Here is an 11,689-nt window from a genome sequence, read left to right as displayed (position 1 = left end):
CTCCCTCATCCACAGCAACATGCCAACCTACTTTGTATCTCTCATCCACAGCACTGTGCCACCTTACATTGAATCCCTTATCCATAGCATTGCGTCGCCCTACATTGTATCCCTCAACCACAGCATCGCGCTGCCCTACATTGTATCCCGCAGGCCCAGCACCGCCTTACATTGTATCCCTCAACCACAGCATCGCGCTGCCCTACATTGTATCCCTCAGCCACAGCACCTCCTTACATTGTATCCATCATCCACAGCACTGCGCCGAACTATATTGTGTCCAAAATCCACAGCACCGCACTTCCCTACATTGTATCCCTCAAACACAGCACAGCACCACCCGGTATTGTATCTCCCATAATTAAAGCCCTCCCCAACACTGCGCCACCCTACATTCTATTGTTTGACCACAGCACTGCTCCGCCCTACATTGTAACCCTCCCCCACAACACCGCAGCATCCTACATTACGTCCCTCACCCCCAGCACCATGCCACCCTACATTGTATCCCTCATCCACAGCACCGCAGCATCCTATATTACGTCCCTCATCCACAGCACCATACCAATCATTGCATCCCTCATCCATAAAAGCCCATCACAGCACCATGCCGCCTTACATTGTATCCCTCATCCACAGCACCACGCCGCCCTACATTGTATCCCTCATCAATAAAACCCATCACAGCACCATGCCGCCCTACATTGTATCTCTATCCACCGCGCCGCGCCGCTCTACATTGTATCCTTCATCCACAGCACCGCGCCACCCTACATTGTATCACTCATCCACAGCACCGCATTGCCCTACATTGTCTCCCTCAAACACAGTGCAGCGCCGCCCTGTATTGTATCTCTCATCATTAAAGCCCTCCCCAACACTGCGCCACCCTACATTCTATCCTTTGACCACAACACCACGCCATCCTACATTGTATTCCTCCTCCACAACACCGCAGGATCCTACATTACGTCCCTCACCCACAGCACCGTGCCACCCTACATTGCATCCCTCATCCACAGCACCGCCCTACATTGTATCCCTCACCCACAGCACCGTGCCACCCTACATTGTATCCCTCATCCACAGCACCGCAGCATCCTATATTACGTCCCTCATCCACTGCACCGTGCCGCCCTACATTGTATCCCTCATCCACAGCACCGTACCAATCATTGTATCCCTCATCAATAAAACCCATCACAGCACCATGCCGCCTTACATTGTATCCATCATCCACAGCACGGCACCACCCTACATTGTATCCCTCAAACACAGTGCAGCGCCGCCCTGCATTGTATCTCTCATCATTAAAGCCCTCCCCAACATTGCGCCACCCTACATTCTGCACCGCTTCCACTTACATTGTATCCCTCAACAAAAGCACTCTGCCGCTCCACATTATATCCCTTATCCCCAGCACCGCATTACCCTACATCGTATCCCTAATCCACAGCACTGCACCGCCTTACATTGTATTCCTCAAGCACAGCACTATGCCGAAATACATTGTATGCCTCATCTACAGCACCACACCACCCTACATTACCTCCCTCATCCACAGCACCGCACCACCCTACATTGTATCCCTCACCCACAGCACCGCGCCTCCATACATTATATCCCTCAGCCACAGCACCGCGCCACCCTACATTGTATCCCTCAGCCACAGCACCGCGCCTCCATACATTATATCCCTCAGCCACAGCTCCGCACCACCCTACATTGTATCCCTCATCCACAGCACAGCACCGCCCTACATTGTATCCCTCATCCACAGCACCTCGCCAACCTACATTGTATCCCTCATCCACAGCACACACCACCCTACATTGTATCCCCCATCCAGAGCACCGGGCCGCCCTACATTGTGTCCCTCATCCACAGCACCGCGCCACCTTACATTGTATCCCTCATCCACAGCACTGCGCCCCCCTACATTGTATTCCTCATCCACAGCACCGCCCTACATTGTATCCCTCATCCACAGCACCGCCCTACATTGTATCCCTCACCCACAGCACCGCGCCTCCATACATTATATCCCTCAGCCACAGCACCGCGCCACCCTACATTGTATCCCTCAGCCACAGCACCGCGCCTCCATACATTATATCCCTCAGCCACAGCACCGCACCACCCTACATTGTATCCCTCATCCACAGCACAGCACCGCCCTACATTGTATCCCTCATCCACAGCACCTCGCCAACCTACATTGTATCCCTCATCCACAGCACACACCACCCTACATTGTATCCCTCATCCACAGCACCGCACCACCCTACATTGTATCCCTCATCCACAGCACCGCACCGCCTTACATTGTATCCCTCATCCACAGCACCGCGCCACCCTACATTGTATCCCTCATCCACAGCACCGCACCGCCTTACATTGTATCCCTCATCCACAGCACCGCACCACCCTACATTGTATCCCTCATCCACAGCACCGCGCCGCCCTACATTGTATCCCTCACCCACAGCACCGCGCCTCCATACATTATATCCCTCAGCCACAGCACCGCACCACCCCACATTGTATCCCTCACCCACAGCACCGCGCCTCCATACATTATATCCCTCAGCCACAGCACCGCGCCACCCTACATTGTATCCCTCATCCACAGCACCGCACCACCCTACATTGTATCCCTCATCCACAGCACCGCGCCGCCCTACATTGTATCCCTCATCCACAGCACCGCGCTGCCCTACATTGTATCCCTCATCCACAGCACCGCGCCGCCCTACATTGTATCCCTCATCCACAGCACCGCGCTGCCCTACATTGTATCCCTCATCCACAGCACCGCGCCGCCCTACATTGTATCCCTCATCCACAGCACCGCGCCGCCCTACATTGTATCCCTCATCCATTGTAACTCTAGAATTGGACAGTTTCTATAGAGTGATAAGGTCTAGTGAGACAAGGTCTACCTCCTAGACAATAGATATATATATGGCGGCTCCTACATAGACAGACGGGGGTTATAACAAACATCAAAGCCATTCTCTTACTTACACAGGATAAACATGTAGAACAGGTCTGGGGTCAGTTCCTTAGAATGCGGGGCCTAGTTGATATATTAAAGCCTGTTCAGATATATGATATAATATATATATATATATATATATATATATACACATATATATATATACATATATATACATACACACACACACACACACACACACACACACATACACATATAGCATTAACATAGAATATTTCCATTGCCCCGGGGAACCCTGACGAAGATGTGAGGGTGCCGGGGACTGTGTTACGGGCCGAGGGGACGCTGATGCCACTCAGCCGCCTTGGAGCACAGTGAGTGGGGAAGAGGCTGGCGGAGGGGAGCAGTCACAGCAGGACGTGCAGCTCTGGTTCTTCTGGACCGCGCACTGCTGTACCATCCCGCCTGCTGTCACTTAACCCAGGCAATGTGTGTCTGTCCTCACCGCTGCTGTAGTCCCTTAAGTGGTTAAGTCGGCGCTCCTGCGCTAACAGTCTCACCGCACTGCCGCAATACTGCAGTCCTGCTGCAGCCCCCCTCCACCATCAGCCTCCCTTGGACCTGCTGCAGCCGCTCACTGACTGCCAGGACCTGTGAGGGCAGCACAGCATCCAGCCAATTACAAACAGGGGGCATCACCTGGCTGTCAAACAGCCTTCCCCTTTTACACACCCACCTGTTCCGGTGGTGTCAAGGTACAATAATACCATGGAGGAGAGAAGGGAGAGAAGGACATGATGGAAACCTTTATATATATTATAGGAGGAGAGAAGGGAGAGGGGGACATGATGGAAACCTGAATATATGTTACAGGAGGAGAGAAGGGAGAGGAGGACATGATGGAAACCTTTATATATATTATAGGAGGAGAGAAGGGAGAGGGGGACATGATGGAAACCTTTATATATATTATAGGAGGAGAGAAGGGAGAGGAGGACATGATGGAAACCTTTATATATATTATAGGAGGAGAGAAGGGAGAGGGGGACATGATGGAAACCTGAATATATGTTACAGGAGGAGAGAAGGGAGAGGAGGACATGATGGAAACCTTTATATATGTTACAGGAGGAGGGAAGGGAGAGGTGGATATGATGGAAACCTTTATATATGTTACAGGAGGAGGGAAGGGAGAGGTGGATATGATGGAAACCTTTATATATGTTACAGGAGGAGAGAAGGACATGATGGAAACCTTTATATATGTTACAGGAGGAGAGAAGGGAGAGGAGGACATGATGGAAACCTTTATATATGTTACAGGAGGAGAGGAGGGACATGATGGAAAGCTTTATATATGTTACAGGAGGAGAAAAGGGAGAGGGGAACATGATGGAAACCTTTATATATATTATAGGAGGAGAGAAGGGAGAGGGGGGCATGATGGAAACCTTTATATATGTTACAGGAGGAGAGAAGGGAGAGGAGGACATGATGGAAACCTGAATATATGTTACAGGAGGAGAGAAGGGAGAGGAGGACATGATGGAAACCTTTATATATGTTACTGGAGGAGAGAAGGGAGAGGAGGGAGAGGGGGACATGATGGAACCTTTATATATGTTACAGGAGGAGAGAAGGGAGAGGAGGACATGATGGAAACCATTACATATGTTACAGGAGGAGAGAAGGGAGAGGAGGACATGATGGAAACCTTTATATATGTGGAAGGGGGAGTGAAGGGAGAGGGAGGACATGATAGAAACCTTTATATATGTTACTGGAGGAGAGAAGGGAGGGGGGGACATGATGGAAACCTGAATATATGTTACATGGAGGAGAGAAGGGAGAGGAGGACATGATGGAAACCTTTATATATGTTACAGGAGGAGAGAAGGGAGAGGAGGACATGATGGAAACCTTTATATATGTTATAGGAGGAGAGAAGAGAGAGGAGGACATGATGGAAACCTTTATATATGTTACAGGGGGAGAGAAGGGAGTGGAGGACATGATGGAAACCTTTTATATGTTACAGGAGGAGAGAAGGGAGAGGAGGACATGATGGAAACCTTTATATATGTTACAGGAGGAGAGAAGAGAGAGGAGGACATGATGGAAACCTTTATATATGTTACAGGAGGAGAGAAGAGAGAGGAGGACATGATGGAAACCTTTATATATGTTATAGGAGGAGAGAAGGGAGAGGGGGACATGATGGAAACCTTTATATATGTTACAGGAGGAGAGAAGGGAGAGGAGGACATGATGGAAACCTTTATATATGTTACAGGAGGAGAGAAGGGAGAGGGGGACATGATGGAAACCTTTATATATATTACAGGAGGAGAGAAGGGAGAAGAGGACATGATGGAAACCTTTATATATGTTACAGAAGGAGAGAAGGGAGAGGAGGACATGATGGAAACCTGAATATATGTTACAGGAGGAGAGAAGGGAGAGGAGGACATGATGGAAACCTTTATATATGTTACTGGAGGAGAGAAGGGAGAGGAGGGAGAGGGGGACATGATGGAACCTTTATATATGTTACAGGAGGAGAGAAGGGAGAGGAGGACATGATGGAAACCATTACATATGTTACAGGAGGAGAGAAGGGAGAGGAGGACATGATGGAAACCTTTATATATGTGGAAGGGGGAGTGAAGGGAGAGGGAGGACATGATAGAAACCTTTATATATGTTACTGGAGGAGAGAAGGGAGGGGGGGACATGATGGAAACCTGAATATATGTTACATGGAGGAGAGAAGGGAGAGGAGGACATGATGGAAACCTTTATATATGTTACAGGAGGAGAGAAGGGAGAGGAGGACATGATGGAAACCTTTATATATATTATAGGAGGAGAGAAGAGAGAGGAGGACATGATGGAAACCTTTATATATGTTACAGGGGGAGAGAAGGGAGTGGAGGACATGATGGAAACCTTTTATATGTTACAGGAGGAGAGAAGGGAGAGGAGGACATGATGGAAACCTTTATATATGTTACAGGAGGAGAGAAGAGAGAGGAGGACATGATGGAAACCTTTATATATGTTACAGGAGGAGAGAAGAGAGAGGAGGACATGATGGAAACCTTTATATATGTTATAGGAGGAGAGAAGGGAGAGGGGGACATGATGGAAACCTTTATATATGTTACAGGAGGAGAGAAGGGAGAGGAGGACATGATGGAAACCTTTATATATGTTACAGAAGGAGAGAAGGGAGAGGGGGACATGATGGAAACCTTTATATATGTTACAGGAGGAGAGAAGGACATGATGGAAACCTTTATATATATTACAGGAGGAGAGAAGGGAGAGGAGGACATGATGGAAACCTTTATATATGTTAGAGGAGGAGAGAAGGGAGAGGGGGACATGATGGAAACCTTTATATATATTACAGGAGGAGAGAAGGGAGAAGAGGACATGATGGAAACCTTTATATATGTTACAGAAGGAGAGAAGGGAGAGGAGGACATGATGGAAACCTTTATATATGTTACAGGAGGAGAGAAGGGAGAGGTGGATATGATGGAAACCTTTATATATATTACAGGAGGAGAGAAGGGAGAGGAGGACATGATGGAAACCTTTATATATATTATAGGAGGAGAGAAGGGAGAGGAGGACATGATGGAAACCTTTATATATGTTATAGGAGGAGAGAAGGGAGAGGGGGACATGATGGAAACCTTTATATATGTTACAGAAGGAGAGAAGGGAGAGGGGGACATGATGGAAACCTTTATATATATTACAGGAGGAGAGAAGGGAGAAGAGGACATGATGGAAACCTTTATATATATTACAGGAGGAGAGAAGGGAGAGGGGGACATGATGGAAACCTTTATATATGTTACAGAAGGAGAGAAGGGAGAGGAGGACATGATGGAAACCTGAATATATGTTACAGGAGGAGAGAAGGGAGAGGTGGATATGATGGAAACCTTTATATATATTACAGGAGGAGAGAAGGGAGAGGAGGACATGATGGAAACCTTTATATATGTTACAGGAGGAGAGAAGGGAGAGGAGGGACATGATGGAAACCTGAATATATGTTATAGGAGGAGAGAAGGGAGAGGAGGACATGATGGAAACCTTTATATATGTTACAGGAGGAGAGAAGGGAGAGGAGGACATGATGGAAACCTTTATATATATTACAGGAGGAGAGAAGGGAGAGGAGGACATGATGGAAACCTTTATATATGTTACAGGAGGAGAGAAGGGAGAGGAGGACATGATGGAAACCTTTATATATGTTACAGGAGGAGAGAAGGGAGAGGAGGACATGATGGAAACCTTTATATATGTTACAGGAGGAGAGAAGGGAGAGGGGGACATGATGGAAACCTTTATATATGTTACAGAAGGAGAGAAGGGAGAGGAGGACATGATGGAAACCTGAATATATGTTACAGGAGGAGAGAAGGGAGAGGTGGATATGATGGAAACCTTTATATATATTACAGGAGGAGAGAAGGGAGAGGAGGACATGATGGAAACCTTTATATATGTTACAGGAGGAGAGAAGGGAGAGGAGGGACATGATGGAAACCTGAATATATGTTATAGGAGGAGAGAAGGGAGAGGAGGACATGATGGAAACCTTTATATATGTTACAGGAGGAGAGAAGGGAGAGGAGGACATGATGGAAACCTTTATATATATTACAGGAGGAGAGAAGGGAGAGGAGGACATGATGGAAACCTTTATATATGTTACAGGAGGAGAGAAGGGAGAGGAGGACATGATGGAAACCTTTATATATGTTACAGGAGGAGAGAAGGGAGAGGAGGACATGATGGAAACCTTTATATATGTTACAGGAGGAGAGAAGGACATGATGGAAACCTTTATATATATTACAGGAGGAGAGAAGGGAGAGGAGGACATGATGGAAACCTTTATATATGTTAGAGGAGGAGAGAAGGGAGAGGGGGACATGATGGAAACCTTTATATATATTACAGGAGGAGAGAAGGGAGAGGAGGACATGATGGAAACCTTTATATATGTTACAGAAGGAGAGAAGGGAGAGGAGGACATGATGGAAACCTGAATATATGTTACAGGAGGAGAGAAGGGAGAGGTGGATATGATGGAAACCTTTATATATATTACAGGAGGAGAGAAGGGAGAGGAGGACATGATGGAAACCTTTATATATGTTACAGGAGGAGAGAAGGGAGAGGAGGGACATGATGGAAACCTGAATATATGTTATAGGAGGAGAGAAGGGAGAGGAGGACATGATGGAAACCTTTATATATGTTACAGGAGGAGAGAAGGGAGAGGAGGACATGATGGAAACCTTTATATATATTACAGGAGGAGAGAAGGGAGAGGAGGACATGATGGAAACCTTTATATATGTTACAGGAGGAGAGAAGGGAGAGGAGGACATGATGGAAACCTTTATATATGTTACAGGAGGAGAGAAGGGAGAGGAGGACATGATGGAAACCTTTATATATGTTACAGGAGGAGAGAAGGGAGAGGGGGACATGATGGAAACCTTTATATATGTTACAGAAGGAGAGAAGGGAGAGGAGGACATGATGGAAACCTGAATATATGTTACAGGAGGAGAGAAGGGAGAGGTGGATATGATGGAAACCTTTATATATATTACAGGAGGAGAGAAGGGAGAGGAGGACATGATGGAAACCTTTATATATGTTACAGGAGGAGAGAAGGGAGAGGAGGGACATGATGGAAACCTGAATATATGTTATAGGAGGAGAGAAGGGAGAGGAGGACATGATGGAAACCTTTATATATGTTACAGGAGGAGAGAAGGGAGAGGAGGACATGATGGAAACCTTTATATATATTACAGGAGGAGAGAAGGGAGAGGAGGACATGATGGAAACCTTTATATATGTTACAGGAGGAGAGAAGGGAGAGGAGGACATGATGGAAACCTTTATATATGTTACAGGAGGAGAGAAGGGAGAGGAGGACATGATGGAAACCTTTATATATGTTACAGGAGGAGAGAAGGACATGATGGAAACCTTTATATATATTACAGGAGGAGAGAAGGGAGAGGAGGACATGATGGAAACCTTTATATATGTTAGAGGAGGAGAGAAGGGAGAGGGGGACATGATGGAAACCTTTATATATATTACAGGAGGAGAGAAGGGAGAGGAGGACATGATGGAAACCTTTATATATGTTACAGGAGGAGAGAAGGGAGAGGAGGACATGATGGAAACCTTTATATATATTACAGGAGGAGAGAAGGGAGAGGAGGACATGATGGAAACCTTTATATATGTTACAGGAGGAGAGAAGGACATGATGGAAACCTTTATATATATTACAGGAGGAGAGAAGGGAGAAGAGGACATGATGGAAACCTTTATATATATTACAGGAGGAGAGAAGGGAGAGGAGGGACATGATGGAAAGCTTTAGATACCCAGGTCATACCAGCATGCTCCATCTCACTATATACCACTACATACAGGAAATGTAAAACCTATACCAGCTGTACATATATATTCATATACAGGACATAGTGTAGTCAGAGTGACCCCCCCCCCCCACACTATGGCCCCTAATAGTGACAGTGACCCACCACAGTGGCCCCTAGTAATGACAGCCCCCCCCCCCCACAGTGGCCTCTAGTAGTGACTGTGACCCCCCACACACACACCACACAGTAGCGCCTGGTAGTGACCGTGACCCCCCCCCCCTCCTACATTGGTCCCTGGAAGTGAATGACCTCCCCCATAGTGGCCCATAGTAGTGACAGTAACCGCCCCCCAACTACAGTGGCCCCTAGTAGTGATAGTAACCCCAGTAGTGGCCCCTAGCAGTGACAGTGACCCCCCCTCCACATGGGCCCATGTAGCATTCCTACAGGCTTTACACTCACCCTGCCTGGGAGTATGTACACACGATTAACACTCAAACAACGGCTTTTAAGCAAATTTTAAAGGAGTGAATAGTTTTGTGTAAATTACTGTTTCAGGGTGAGGAGTGTATAGACTGGATGAAATTGTGCTTACAACAGCGTTATCACCTTCTATCACAAATATAAATGGCTTTATTAGCTTTCCACCTGGGGCAAGGGGGGACAACCATAACATGTGTTTGACATGTGATGTAGGGTGTATATAGCAGGAGGATGAGTCCTGTCATCACGGAGTAAGGGTGAGAGGAGCAGGACGCAGCGCCCCGCCTCCGAGGAGCACACTTCTCTAGTTGATGGAGTGCTGTCTCCAGTTCTGCTGATCATGTGAAGATATCTACATGTATGTGCATATAACCCCAGCGTGTGTCCCGGCTATTAGGCAAGCTTCTCAGACTGTCCTTCCTTCCGCTATTTCTGGCAGACACGAGCATTGTCCTGCTTTCTCTGTAACTTGAACTGCTACATACTTCTCGCCAGCCCTGCATGGGTTACATTCTCCAGGGCTCCCAGATCAGCTGTAGGGGGGAGCAATAATGTCCCTATTTATCTGAGCTGGGAATCCTCCCTCATTGCCTGAGTATTGGTGCAGCACAGGTCTTTTCTCAGACTACCTTGTCTGCACTTATCCTGTACTTGTTTCTGTATTTGACCTTTTGCTGTCTGTGTGCGGTTCCTGTCTCTGACCGTGTTGTCTGTCTCTGTCTTTTGCATTGTCCATGTTCACTTGTTCATTGTCTACCTGTCCCTGCAGAGTTTCTGGTCCTGCCCTGCCTTATTGGTATGTACAGTGGGGTATCCCGTGTTCTACCAGGGAGGAAGACGGTGGGGCCGCTCCTTTTAGGCAGGGGTTCCCCCATGTCCCAGACTAGCAAAGGGCAAGATTTACCATGTGACATAGCTCATAGGTCGGTCTGTTTCACACCACCTTGTACCGGTGTCTCGGACCACCAAGGGTCAGCTGCCAACCATTCCGGGACTAACCCAAGCCAAACCGATAGGTTGACTCAATGGGTCCACACTCACTGTCCCTAACACCAGATGTAACAGATCCGAGCAAGTAACAGAAGATGTAGCGGAGCAGCGCCGGAAACGGGCCGATGTAGCGGAGCAGCGCCGGTAACGGGCCGATGTAGCGGAGCAGCGCCGGTAACGGGCCGATGTAGCGGAGCAGCGCCGGTAACGGGCCGATGTAGCGGAGCAGCGCCGGTAACGGGCCGATGTAGCGGAGCAGCGCCGGTAACGGGCCGATGTAGCGGAGCAGCGCCGGTAACGGGCCGATGTAGCGGAGCAGCGCCGGTAACGGGCCGATGTAGCGGAGCAGCGCCGGTAACGGGCCGATGTAGCGGAGCAGCGCCGGTAACGGGCCGATGTAGCGGAGCAGCGCCGGTAACGGGCCGATGTAGCGGAGCAGCGCCGGTAACGGGCCGATGTAGCGGAGCAGCGCCGGTAACGGGCCGATGTAGCGGAGCAGCGCCGGTAACGGGCCGATGTAGCGGAGCAGCGCCGGTAACGGGCCGATGTAGCGGAGCAGCGCCGGTAACGGGCCGATGTAGCGGAGCAGCGCCGGTAACGGGCCGATGTAGCGGAGCAGCGCCGGTAACGGGCCGATGTAGCGGAGCAGCGCCGGTAACGGGCCGATGTAGCGGAGCAGCGCCGGTAACGGGCCGATGTAGCGGAGCAGCGCCGGTAACGGGCCGATGTAGCGGAGCAGCGCCGGTAACGGGCCGATGTAGCGGAGCAGCGCCGGTAACGGGCCGATGTAGCGGAGCAGCGCCGGTAACGGGCC

Source organism: Eleutherodactylus coqui, chromosome 1 (assembly GCF_035609145.1).
Source record: "Eleutherodactylus coqui strain aEleCoq1 chromosome 1, aEleCoq1.hap1, whole genome shotgun sequence".
In the NCBI taxonomy this organism is placed as follows: Eukaryota; Metazoa; Chordata; class Amphibia; order Anura; family Eleutherodactylidae; genus Eleutherodactylus; species Eleutherodactylus coqui.
The sequence above is the reverse complement of the archived record's forward strand: the minus strand, read 5'-3'. Positions refer to the sequence as shown.